We start from the raw sequence: 12913 nt of genomic DNA, 5'->3' as shown, positions 1-12913 counted from the left end.
CTGGTGACACCCAGAGAGGTGGCGAGGGAGATTGTAATGCAGTGCGCGCAGATAAGCAGTGCAATGGTAAAAAGGAGGCATGGTTTCATAGGTAGGGGCGTGGCCTGGTGGCCTGAATCTACATTTTGTTGCTCCGGGTGTCCCGGGGGTTGGGGGCTGCACCCGGGGACTAGTGTGTGAGCGGTGCTGGCTCCTGCAAAGTGACAGGGCATGGCCACCCAGCATGACGCCTCCCTTCTTGACCATGCTGTAATTGCAGTCGCACTGCAGTTCAGCGTGATCATAAAAAATGGTGTAGGCTCCTGCTGGTGCAGACTGTATGTGCGCGCAGGAAGCCGCCACCATTTTTGTGATCACAGCGGCTGAATGTGATGTCATACAGTCGCTGTGACCACGCCCCCTGTGTCTCCTCCGTTGCAGACCCCATTTTGAAGTCTTGCCCCCGCACCGCTCCATCCCTGACTTGGAAATGGAGTGTTGCTGACCCACCTCTCCCCCCCTTCCCCGCCCCGATTGACAGGCAGAGGCGATCACATTCTCTGCGGGGTGCCGCAGAAAATGCAGGCACATGCGTATGCTCTTAGCAATTTTTGCAGTTGGATCGCTTATTGTGATTGCAATCCAACCTGAATCAGGCCCTATTACCTATCACAATGCGCTGCGGGCAGTACAAAATTGGGTTAATATAGGAGAAAAACCCCCAGACCTGTGCTCCTTAACTGTACCTGGTGGCTAGTGGAGCGGCTGCCCAGTAATCAGTGTCCACCGCAGTGCGCACACGGCCCACCCCCTACGGCCTCGCTCCCCTTCAGCAGCGGCCTCGTGATCCGGAAGGGTGGTGTGTGTGTGACTGACCTTAGGATGAAACCGGAGCCTCCGCTGCAGTGACCCAGCAACCAGGGCACGGGAGTATACAGCGCCGCTGGGAGTGATGAAGCTGCAGTAAAGATGTCTATTAGACCTAGCCTGCTGCAGCCCTTGTAGATTCTCATAAAACAAGTTCTTCTTTTCTTGTCAAAATTAATAGCTAAGAATAGGCTGCCTGAGGCAGGCCCCTGTTAATTGGCCTGCTACTGAAGGCACCAACTACAAACTGAGCTCCCTGTTCATGGAAGCGGGGTTATAGAGGAGAATGCACTGAGCTTCTTGGGAACAGTCAAAAGCTTTGAGCCGGTTGGTGCCTCAGATCAAGATCCTACTCTACACCCCAATGTGAATCCTTGTGGAGTCCAGTGTACCCCACAGAAGAAATTAATGTGTCACACCCATTGGCAGCAACCTTAGAATAGCTGCTGACGGGCACAATTGAGAAAGGAAGGGGGGGGGGACATTTGAATCCAGCACATAGATGCAATTCAAATATGTAATTCGTACCTTCCTATTTTAAAATATAATGGATGAACCTCACCCTGTGAGAACAATCTTCATGATCAAGAGATCTCATATGCAAAATAAATATGAGTTGGGATAGGGCTGGGGAGGGCTGCTCGGGCAGCACCTCCCCCATCAAGTTAAGGAGATTCAACTGAGGAAGCACAAGGGAACTCTCGTCTGGGGACAACAACTGCAGGGAGACCACATCTTTTCAGATGAACATGGGAGGGCGGAAGGCTGCCTAATACTGAAGCACCATATGCAACAACTAGTACAAGCATTCCTGGGGGAAGGTCTGCAGCAGACAGATTTGCATACGGTGATGTTATCCAAGCAGTGGGCCAAAGTTGACTGGAACCCTCATCTGCATATGAAAAGAGAAAAGGGGCATGCAGGGCATGGCGGCCTTTTGCAGTGCTTGGATGACCCCTAGTTCACATTAAACACCCCCACCCTCCTTTGGTGTGGGGCTCATGTTGGCCATGCCCCATCCCCTGAAGCATTCAAGCTGATTTCTTGCAGCAGCTGGGCACTGTAACAGCTCCAGAGCTGTTCTGTAAGGCAAGTAAAAGGGTGTGGGCCCTGCAGCACCACCTGTAGTTCGCATTGTGCGTTGGAAGGCACAAAGTAAGCAGACGGGAGGAGAAGTCAGGATAGTGCGCAAGGGCATTCTTTTCTCTTAGTCCGTAGAGGATGCTGGGGTCACATTAAGAACCATGGGGTATAGACGGGATCCGCAAGAGACATGGGCACTTTAAGACTTTCAAAGGGTGTGAACTGGCTCCTCCCTCTATGCCCCTCCTCCAGACTCCAGTTATAGGAACTGTGCCCAGGGAGACGGACATTTCGAGGAAAGGATTTATTGTTAAACTAAGGTGAGCATCTTACCAGCTCACACCTTAAACATGCCGCAGAACGTGGCATTCAACAGAACACAAGCCAACGGCATGAACAATTGCAGCAAAAAGCTGACCAGAACCATAACACAACATGTGTATAACCACAAGTAATAACTGCAGACACAGTATGGACTGGGACGGGTGCCCAGCATCCTCTACAGACTAAGAGAAAAGGATTTACCGGTAGGTATTAAAATCCTATTTTCTCATACGACCTAGAGGATGCTGGGGTCACATTAAGAACCATGGGGTTATACCAAAGCTCTTGAACGGGTGGGAGAGTGCGTACGACTCTGCAGCACCGAATGACCCAACTTAAGGTTATCATCAGCCAAGGTATCAAACTTGTAAAACTTAGCAAAAGTGTTTACTAAATAGCTGCTCGGCAAAGTTGCAATGCCGAGACTCCCCGACCAGCTGCCAAGGATGAACCCACCTTTCTAGTAGAATGGGTCTTCACCTACTTCAGTAACGGCAATCCTGCCGTGGAACGAGCATGCTGAATCTTACCACAGATCCAGCGCATAATGGTCTGCATGGAAGCAGGACACCAAATCCTGTTGGGAGCATACAGGACAAACAGAGCCTCTGTTTTCCTAATCTGAACCGTTCTGGTGACATACATTTTCAAAGTTCTGACCACAGCCAGAGACTTTGACTCAACGAAGGTGTCAGTGGCCAAAGGCACCATGTGGAAAGATGAACCACCTTCGGCAGAAATTGTTGACGTGTCCTCAATTCTGCTCTATCTTCATGAAAGATCAAATAAAGGCTCTTGTGATACTGCATGGTTTGTACTGTTTTCCATGTGCTCCCAGACCTTTAAGCAAGTAGCATGGTCAAGAAAGTTCTGTTTGAAAAGAAACAACATTTACTGTCATTGTTATGCAAATAAACTTACATTAAAGCTAACAAGAAAGCACACTCGTTCTGTCTTTAAACTGATAAAAGAAACCCCAATAATATGGAGCATGCAAAAATTGAGATAAAACTCAGTTTTGCTCCTCTCCACGGAAATCTTTAGTAAAAGGCGAAAGATTTGTTCGTTCTGAAGAGAAACCAGAACATGACCAAGATTCCACCTGTCGCCTGAGTGCCATGCCAGCAGTCCTCATTCAGCTCAAAGTGAGCACCCAATTTGAAAGAAAGAAAGCAGATTTCTCACCAGGCTTCCCCTTGCTATAAACATGGTTTGTACTCTTTTCCATGTGCTCCCAGATCTTTCAAGCAATTAGTGTGGTCAAGAAAGTTCTGTTTGAAAAGAAACAAACATTTACTGTCATTTCTATGCAAATGAGCTTACATTAAAGCACACTCGTTCTATCTTTAAACCGATAAAATAAAATCCCAATAAGATGGGGCATGCAAAAATTGAGATAAAACTCAGTTTTGCTCCTCTCCACGGAAATCTTTAGTAAAAGGCGAAAGATTTGTTCGTTCTGAAGAGAAACCAGAACATGACCAAGATTCCACCTGTCGCCTGAGTGCCATGCCAGCAGTCCTCATTCAGCTCAAAGTGAGCACCCAATTTGAAAGAAAGAAAGCAGATTTCTCACCAGGCTTCCCCTTGCTATAAACATGGTTTGTACTCTTTTCCATGTGCTCCCAGATCTTTCAAGCATTTAGTATAGTCAAGAAAGTTCTGTTTGAAAAGAAACAAACATTTACTGTCATTTCTATGCAAATGAGCTTACATTAAAGCACACTCGTTCTATCTTTAAACCGATAAAAGAAACCCCAATAAGACGGAGCATGCAAAAATTGAGATAAAACTCAGTTTTGCTCCTCTCCACGGAAATCTTTAGTAAAAGGCGAAAGATCTGTTCGTTTTGAAGAGAAACCAGAGTATGACTAAGATTCCACCTGTCGCCTGAGTGCCATGCCAGCAGTCCTCATTCAGCGCAAAGTGAGCACCCAATTTGAAAGAAAGAAAGCAGATTTCTCACCAGGCTTCCCCTTGCTATAAGCATGGTTTGTACTCTTTTCCATGTGCTCCCAGATCTTTCAAGCAATTAGAATGGTCAAGAAAGTTCTGCTTGAAAAGAAACAGACATTTATAGTCATTGTTATGCAAATAAACTTACATTAAAGCTAACAAGAAACTGATAAAAGAAACCCCAATAATATGGGGCATGCAAAAATTGAGATAAAACTCAGTTTTGCTCCTCTCCACAGAAATCTTTAATAAAAGGCGAAAGATTTGTTCGTTCTGAAGAGAAACCAGAGCATGACCAAGATTCCACCTGTCGCCTAAATGCTGTGCCAGCAGTCCTCATTCAGATCAAAGTGAGCGCCCAACTTGAAAGTAAGCAGATTTCTCACCTGGCTTCTCCTTGCTATAAGCATGGTTTGTACTGTATTCCATGTGCTCCCAGATCTTTCAAGCAAGTAGCATGGTCAAGAAAGTTCTGTTTGAAAAGAAACAAACATTTACTGTCATTTCTATGCAAATGAGCTTACATTAAAGCACACTCATTCTATCTTTAAACCGATAAAAGAAACCCCAAAAAGATGGGGCATGCAAAAATTGAGATAAAACTCGGTTTTGCTCCTCTCCACGGAAATCTTTAATAAAAGGCGAAAGATTTGTTCGTTCTGAAGAGAAACCAGAGCATGACCAAGATTTTTATCTGAAAATATGTGTTCTCCCTGCAGTTGTTGTCCCCAGATGAGAGTTCCCTTGTGCTGCCTCAGTTGAATCTCCTTTACTTGACAGAGATGTGCCTAAGCAGCGGCCCTCCCCAGCCCTATCCCAAATCATACTTATTTTGCATAGGAGATACCATGGTCATGAAGATTGTTCTCCCAGGGTGAGGTTCATTCATTGCATTCTGGGTATGCTGACCCCTGTGATTTTCCCAAATGTGGGAAACTCGCTTTTATACCCTTGTGCACTATCCTGACTTCTCCTCCTGTCTGCTTACTTTGTGCCTTCCAATGCACAATGCAAACTACAGGTAGTGCTGCAGGGCCCACACCCTTTTACTTGCCTTACAGAGCAGCTCTGGAGCTGATACAGTGCCAAGCTGCTGCAAGAAATCAGCTTGAATGCTTCAGGGGATGGGGCATGGCCAACATGAGCCCCACACCGAAGGAGGGTGGGGGTGTTTAATGCGAACTAAGGGTCATCCAAGCGCCGCAAAAGGCCGCCATGCCCTGCATACCCCTTTTCTCTTTTCATATGCAGATGAGGGTTCCAGCCAACTTTGGCCCACTGCTTGGATGACATCACCGTATGCAAATCCGTCTTCTGCAGAACTTCCCCCAGGAATGCTTGCACTAGTTGTTGCATTTGGTTTGTTGTTTGGGGGTGCTTCAGTATTAGGCAGCCTTCTGCCCTCCCATGTTCATCTGAAAATATGTGTTCTCCCTGCAGTTGTTGTCCCCAGATGAGAGTTCCCTTGTGCTGCCTCAGTTGAATCTCCTTTACTTGACAGAGATGTGCATGAGCAGCGGCCCTCCCCAGCCCTATCCCAAATCATACTTATTTTGCATAGGAGATACCATGGTCATGAAGATTGTTCTCCCAGGGTGAGGTTCATTCATTGCATTTTGGGTATGCTGACCCCTGTGATTTACCCAAATGTGGGAAACTCGACTGCATTATTTGTGGTAGTGGGGGACTGTGTTTGTGCTTTCCTCTGGTCAGCTCTGTTAAAACTCAGATTTCTTTGTCTCAGATTTTCCTCTAGCCTTGTTCTTCTTTCGAGAGTTCCCTTGTGCTGCCTCAGGTGGATCTCCTTCACTTGACAGGGGGGTGCCCGAGCAGCGACCCTCCCCAGCTCTAGCCCAACTCCTACTTACCTGCCAGGTGAGATACTATGATCAGGAAGGTGCTTCTCCCAGGGCAAGGCTCACCCATTGCACTCTGGGTGTGCTGCTCCTACGATTTCCCCAAATGTGGGACACTTGACTGCATAATTTGTGTTTCCTCTGGTCGGCTCTCGTATAATTCAGATCTCTTTGTCTCAGGTCTTTCTCCAGCCTAGTTTGCTGTCTGTTTCCACTTCTTTTATCTTGAGCCCCTCCCTTCTATACCCTTGTGCACTATCCTGACTTCTCCTCCCGTCTGCTTACTTTGTGCCTTCCAATGCACAATGCAAACTACAGGTAGTGCTGCAGGGCCCACACAATCTTTTACTTGCCTTAAAGAGCAGCTCTGGAGCTGTTACAGTGCCCAGCTGCTGCAAGAAATCAGCTTGAATGCTTCAGGGGATGGGGCATGGCCAACATGAGCCCCACACCAAAGGTGGGTGGGGGTGTTTAATGCGAACTAGGGGTAATCCAAGCACCGCAAAAGGCCGCCATGCCCTGCACGCCCCTTTTCTCTTTTCATATGCAGATGAGGGTTGAAGCCAACTTTGACCCACTGCTTGGATGACATCACCATATGCAAATCCATCTGCTGCAGGCCTTGCCCCAGGAATGCTTGCACTAGTTGTTGCATTTGGTTTGTTGTTTGGGGGTGCTTCAGTATTAGGCAGCCTTCTGCCCTCCCATGTTCATCTGAAAATATGTGTTCTCCCTGCAGTTGTTGTCCCCAGATGAGAGTTCCCTTGTGCTGCCTCAGTTGAATCTCCTTTACTTGACAGAGATGTGCCTGAGCAGCGGCCCTCCCAGCCCTATCCCAAATCATACTTATTTTGCATAGGAGACACCATGGTCATGAAGATTGTTCACCCAGGGTGAGGTTCATTCATTGCATTCTGGGTATGCTGACCCCTGTGATTTCCCCAAATGTGGGAAACTCGCCTGCATTTTTTGTGGTAGTGGGGGACTGTGTTTGTGTTTTCCTCTGGTCAGCTCTGGTAAAAGTCAGATTTCTTTGTCTCATATATTCCTCTAGCCTTGTTCTTCTTTCGAGAGTTCCCTTGTGCTGCCTCAGTTGGATCTCCTTCACTTGACAGGGGGGTGCCCGAGCAGTGACCCTCCCCAGCTCTAGCCCAACTCCTACTTACCTGCCAGGTGAGATACTATGATCATGAAGGTGCTTCTCCCAGGGCAAGGCTCACCCATTGCACTCTGGGTGTGCTGCTCCTGTGATTTCCCCAAATGTGGGAAACTTGATTGCATAATTTGTGTTTCCCCTGGTCGGCTCTCGTATAATTCAGATCTCTTTGTCTCAGGTCTCTCTCCAGCCTAGTTTGCTGTCTGTTTCCACTTCTCTTTTCTGGAGCCACTCCCTTCTATGCCCTTGCGCACTATCCTGACTTCTCCCGTCTGCTTACTTTGTGCCTTCCAACGCACAATGCGAACTACAGGTAGTGCTGCAGGGCCCACACCCTTTTAGTTGCCTTACAGAGCAGCTCTGGAGCTGTTACAGTGCCCAGCTGCTGCAAGAAATCAGCTTGAATGCTTCAGGGGCTGGGGCATAGCCAACATGAGCCCCACACCAAAGGAGGGTGGGGGTGTTTAATGCGAACTAGGGGTCATCCAAGCACCGCAAAAGGCCGCCATGCCCTGCATGCCCCTTTTCTCTTTTCATATGCAGATGAGGGTTCCAGCCAACTTTGGCCCACTGCTTGGATGACATCACCGTATGCAAATCCGTCTGCTGCAGACCTTCCCCCAGGAATGCTTGTACTAGTTGTTGCATATGGTTTGATATTTGATGGTGCTTCAGTATTAGGCAGCCTTCCGCCCTCCCATGTTCATCTGAAAAGATGTGGTCTCCCTGCAGTTGTTGTCCCCAGACGAGAGTTCCCTTGTGCTTCCTCAGTTGAATCTCCTTAACTTGATGGGGGAGGGGCTGCCCGAGCAGCCACCCTCCCCAGCCCTATCCCAACTCATACTTATTTTGCATATGAGATCTCTTGATCATGAAGATTGTTCTCACAGGGTGAAGTTCATCCATTATATTTTAAAATAGGAAGGTACAAATTACATATTTGAATTGCATCTATGTGCTGGATTCAAATGTCCCCCCCCCCCTTCCTTTCTCAATTGTGCCCATCAGCAGCTATTCTAAGGTTGCTGCCAATGGGTGTGACACATTAATTTCTTCTGTGGGGTACACAGGACTCCACAAGGATTCACATTGGGGTGTAGAGTAGGATCTTGATCTGAGGCACCAACCGACTCAAAGCTTTTGACTGTTCCCAAGATGCTCAGCGCATCCTCCTCTATAACCCCGCTTCCATGAACAGGGAGCTCAGTTTGTAGTTGGTGCCTTCAGTAGCAGGCCACTTAACAGGGGCCTGCCTCAGGAAGCCAATTCTTAGCTATTCATTTTGACAAGAAAAGAAGAACTTGTTTTATGAGAATCTACAAGGGCTGCAGCAGGCTAGGTCTAATAGACATCTTTACTGCAGCTTCATCACTCCCAGCGGCGCTGTATACTCCCGTGCCCTGGTTGCTGGGTCACTGCAGCGGAGGCTCCGGTTTCTTCCTAAGGTCAGTCACACACACACCGCCCTTCCGGATCACGAGGCCGCTGATGAAGGGGAGCGTGGCCGTAGGGGGTGGACCGTGTGCGCACTGGCGTGGACACTGATTACTGGGCAGCCGCTCCACTAGCCACCAGGTACAGTTAAGGAGCACAGGTCTGGGGGTTTTTCTCCTATATTAAACCAATTTTGTACTGCCCGCAGCGCATTGTGATAGGTAATAGGGCCTGATTCAGGTTGGATTGCAATCACAATAAGTGATCCAACTGCAAAAATTGCTAAGAGCATACGCATGTGCCTGCATTTTCTGCGGCACCCCGCAGAGAATGCGATCGCCTCTGCCTGTCAATCGGGGCAGGGGGGGAGAGGGGGGTCAGCAACACTCCATTTCCAAGTCAGGGATGGAGCGGTGCGGGGGCAAGGCTTCAAAATGGGGTCTGCAATGGAGGAGACACAGGGGGCGTGGTCACAGCAGCTGTATGACATCACATTCAGCCGCTGTGATCACAAAAATGGTGGCGGCTTCCTGCGCGCACATACAGTCTGCACCAGCAGGAGGCTACACCATTTTTTATGATCACGCTGAACTGCAGTGCGACTGCAATTACAGCATGGTCAAGAAGGGAGGCGTCATGCTGGGTGGCCATAAGAGATGAGCGGGTTCGGTTCCTCGGAATCCGAACCCGCCCGAACTTCACCCTTTTTTGCTCGGGTCCGAGCAGACTCGGATCCTCTCGCCTTGCTCGGTTAACCCGAGCGCGCCCGAACGTCATCATCCCGCTGTCGGATTCTCACGAGACTTGGATTCTATATAAGGAGCCGCGCGTCGCCGCCATTTTCACACGTGCATTGAGATTGATAGGGAGAGGACGTGGCTGGCGTCCTCTCCGTTTAGATTAGAAGATAGAGACGAGTGACATTTGATTTACTACTAATTTGGGGAGCAGTTGAACTTGTCAGGAGTACTCAGTAGTGCAGAGTTTTGCTGATAGTGACAACCAGTTTTATTATTTATAATCCGTTCTCTGCCTGAAAAAAAACGATACACATACCATATCTGTGCTCAGCCTCAGTGTGCTGCATGATATATCATCTATGTATATCTGACTGTGCTGAGTGCTCACTGCTCACACAGCTTAATTGTGGGGGAGACTGGGGAGCAGTTATAGCAGGAGTACAGTGCACACTTTTGCTGCCAGTGTGACCACCAGTATATTGTCTGCCTGAAAAAGTTAAACACTCCTGTGGTGTTTTTTTTTTATTCTATAAATGCATTCTGCTGACAGTGTCCAGCAGGTCCGTCATACATATATTATATAAATATTTACCTGCAGTAGTGTTATATATTTTTTTTCATCTTTATCATCTCTATATTAGCAGACGCAGTACGGTAGTCCACGGCTGTGGCTATCTCTGTGTCGTCAGTGCTCGTCCATAATTGTATACCTACCTACCTACCTGTGGTGGTTTTTTTTTTTCTATCTTCTTCATACTAGTAGTTTAGGAGTCTACTGACAGTGTCCACCAGGTCCATCATTATATTATATACCTACAGTAGTAATATATTTATTATATTATCTATACTAGCAGACACAGTACGGTAGTCCACGGCTGTGGCTATCTCTGTGTCGTCAGTGCTCGTCCATAATTGTATACCTACCTACCTGTGGTGGGTTTTTTTTTTTATCTTCTTCATACTAGTAGTTTAGCAGTCTGCTGACAGTGTCCACCAGGTCCGTCATTATATTATATACCTACAGTAGTAATATATTTATTATATTATCTATACTAGCAGATGCAGTACGGTAGTCCACGGCTGTACCTACCTCTGTGTCGTCAGTGCTCGTCCATAATTGTATACCTACCTGTGGTGGAGTTTTTTTTTCTATCTTCTTCATACTAGTAGTTTAGGAGTCTGCTGACAGTGTCCACCAGGTCCGTCATTATATTATATACCTACAGTAGTAATATATTTAGTATATTATCTATACTAGCAGACGCAGTACGGTAGTCCACGGCTGTACCTACCTCTGTGTCGTCACTCGTCCATAATTGTATACCTAACTGTGGTGGTTTTTTTTTTATATCTTCTTCATACTAGTAGTTTAGCAGTCTGCTGACAGTGTCCACCAGGTCCGTCATTATATTATATATACCTACAGTAGTTATATATATTTTTTTTTATATCATTAATTATCATCTCTATACTAGCAGACGCAGTACGGTAGGCCACGGCTGTGGCTATCTCTGTGTCGTCAGTGCTCGTCCATAATTGTATACCTACCTACCTGTGGTGGAAGTTTTTTTCTATCTTCTTCATACTAGTAGTTTAGCAGTCTGCTGACAGTGTCCACCAGGTCCGTCATTAGTAGTTATATATATATTTTTGTCTGCTGACAGTGTCCACCAGGTCCGTCATTAGTAGTTATATATATATTTTTTTTTATATCATTAATTATCATCTCTATACTAGCAGACGCAGTACGGTAGTCCACGGCTGTAGCTACCTCTGTGTCGTCAGTCACTCGTCATCCATAAGTATACTAGTATCCATCCATCTCCATTGTTTACCTGAGGTGCCTTTTAGTTGTGCCTATTAAAATATGGAGAACAAAAATGTTGAGGTTCCAAAAATAGGGAAAGATCAAGATCCACTTCCACCTCGTGCTGAAGCTGCTGCCACTAGTCATGGCCGAGACGATGAAATTCCATCAACGTCGTCTGCCAAGGCCGATGCCCAATGTCATAGTACAGAGCATGTAAAATCCAAAACACAAAAGATCAGTAAAAAAATGACTCAAAAATCTAAATAAAAATCGTCGGAGGAGAAGCGTAAACTTGCCAATATGCCATTTACCACACAGAGTGGCAAGGAACGGCTGAGGCCCTGGCCTATCTTCATGGCTAGTGGTTCAGCTTCACATGAGGATGGAAGCACTCAGCCTCTCGCTAGAAAAATGAAAAGACTTAAGCTGGCAAAAGCACAGCAAAGAACTGTGCGTTCTTCAAAATCACAAATCCACAAGGAGAGTCCAATTGTGTCGGTTGCGATGCCTGACCTTCCCAACACTGGACGTGAAGAGCATGCACCTTCCACCATTTGCACGCCCCCTGCAAGTGCTGGAAGGAGCACCCGCAGTCCAGTTCCTGATAGTCAGATTGAAGATGTCAGTGTTGAAGTACACCAGGATGAGGAGAATATGGGTGTTGCTGGCGCTGGGGAGGAAATTGACAAGGAGGATTCTGATGGTGAGGTGGTTTGTTTAAGTCAGGCACCCGGCGAGACACCTGTTGTCCGTGGGAGGAATATGGCCATTGACATGCCTGGTGAAAATACCAAAAAAATCAGCTCTTCGGTGTGGAAGTATTTCAACAGAAATGCGGACAACAGGTGTCAAGCCGTGTGTTGCCTTTGTCAAGCTGTAATAAGTAGGGGTAAGGACGTTAACCACCTCGGAACATCCTCCCTTATACGTCACCTGCAGCGCATTCATCATAAGTCAGTGACAAGTTCAAAAACTTTGGGCGACAGCGGAAGCAGTCCACTGACCAGTAAATCCCTTCCTCTTGTAACCAAGCTCACGCAAACCACCCCACCAACTCCCTCAGTGTCAATTTCCTCCTTCCCCAGGAATGCCAATAGTCCTGCAGGCCATGTCACTGGCAATTCTGACGAGTTCTCTCCTGCCTGGGATTCCTCCGATGCATCCTTGAGTGTAACGCCTACTGCTGCTGGCGCTGCTGTTGTTGCTGCTGGGAGTCGATGGTCATCCCAGAGGGGAAGTCGTAAGACCACTTTTACTACTTCCACCAAGCAATTGACTGTCCAACAGTCCTTTGCGAGGAAGATGAAATATCACAGCAGTCATCCTGCTGCAAAGCGGATAACTGAGGCCTTGGCATCCTGGGCAGTGAGAAACGTGGTTCCGGTATCCATCATTACTTCAGAGCCAACTATAGACTTGATTGAGGTACTGTGTCCCCGGTACCAAATACTATCTAGGTTCCATTTCTCTAGGCAGGCGATACCGAAAATGTACACAGACCTCAGAAAAAGACTCACCAGTGTCCTAAAAAATGCAGTTGTACCCAATGTCCACTTAACCACGGACATGTGGACAAGTGGAGCAGGGCAGACTCAGGACTATATGACTGTGACAGCCCACTGGGTAGATGTATTGACTCCCGCCGCAAGAACAGCAGCGGCGGCACCAGTAGCAGCATCTCGCAAACGCCAACTCTTTCCTAGGCAGG

The 12913-nt window shown here is 47.3% G+C and overlaps 9 non-coding genes and 1 pseudogene across 9 annotated transcripts; 5 read left to right on the top strand and 5 right to left on the bottom strand.

Annotated features, from left to right (window-relative positions):
- Positions 1-3225: 3225 nt before the first annotated feature.
- On the bottom strand, positions 3226-3341 carry LOC135042525 (U5 spliceosomal RNA). Its single transcript, XR_010235629.1, has one exon. It is a non-coding gene; the product is annotated as a U5 spliceosomal RNA (small nuclear RNA).
- Positions 3342-3616: 275 nt separating this feature from the next.
- On the bottom strand, positions 3617-3732 carry LOC135042524 (U5 spliceosomal RNA). Its single transcript, XR_010235628.1, has one exon. It is a non-coding gene; the product is annotated as a U5 spliceosomal RNA (small nuclear RNA).
- A 274-nt stretch (positions 3733-4006) lies between these two features.
- Positions 4007-4122, bottom strand: LOC135042522 (U5 spliceosomal RNA). The gene has a single exon (XR_010235626.1). It is a non-coding gene; the product is annotated as a U5 spliceosomal RNA (small nuclear RNA).
- Positions 4123-4386: 264 nt separating this feature from the next.
- On the bottom strand, positions 4387-4502 carry LOC135042539 (U5 spliceosomal RNA). The gene has a single exon (XR_010235642.1). It is a non-coding gene; the product is annotated as a U5 spliceosomal RNA (small nuclear RNA).
- A 270-nt stretch (positions 4503-4772) lies between these two features.
- Positions 4773-4888, bottom strand: LOC135042530 (U5 spliceosomal RNA). Its single transcript, XR_010235634.1, has one exon. It is a non-coding gene; the product is annotated as a U5 spliceosomal RNA (small nuclear RNA).
- A 144-nt stretch (positions 4889-5032) lies between these two features.
- On the top strand, positions 5033-5160 carry LOC135042510 (U1 spliceosomal RNA; annotated as a pseudogene).
- A 593-nt stretch (positions 5161-5753) lies between these two features.
- LOC135042585 (U1 spliceosomal RNA) lies at positions 5754-5917 on the top strand. The gene has a single exon (XR_010235687.1). It is a non-coding gene; the product is annotated as a U1 spliceosomal RNA (small nuclear RNA).
- A 152-nt stretch (positions 5918-6069) lies between these two features.
- LOC135042464 (U1 spliceosomal RNA) lies at positions 6070-6232 on the top strand. The gene has a single exon (XR_010235585.1). It is a non-coding gene; the product is annotated as a U1 spliceosomal RNA (small nuclear RNA).
- Positions 6233-6907: 675 nt separating this feature from the next.
- LOC135042438 (U1 spliceosomal RNA) lies at positions 6908-7071 on the top strand. The gene has a single exon (XR_010235560.1). It is a non-coding gene; the product is annotated as a U1 spliceosomal RNA (small nuclear RNA).
- A 152-nt stretch (positions 7072-7223) lies between these two features.
- LOC135042487 (U1 spliceosomal RNA) lies at positions 7224-7386 on the top strand. Its single transcript, XR_010235598.1, has one exon. It is a non-coding gene; the product is annotated as a U1 spliceosomal RNA (small nuclear RNA).
- Positions 7387-12913: the final 5527 nt, after the last annotated feature.

This window comes from Pseudophryne corroboree, unplaced genomic scaffold (assembly GCF_028390025.1).
Source record: "Pseudophryne corroboree isolate aPseCor3 unplaced genomic scaffold, aPseCor3.hap2 scaffold_829, whole genome shotgun sequence".
Taxonomy (NCBI): domain Eukaryota; kingdom Metazoa; phylum Chordata; class Amphibia; order Anura; family Myobatrachidae; genus Pseudophryne; species Pseudophryne corroboree.
This window is presented reverse-complemented; position numbering and strand designations above follow the sequence as displayed.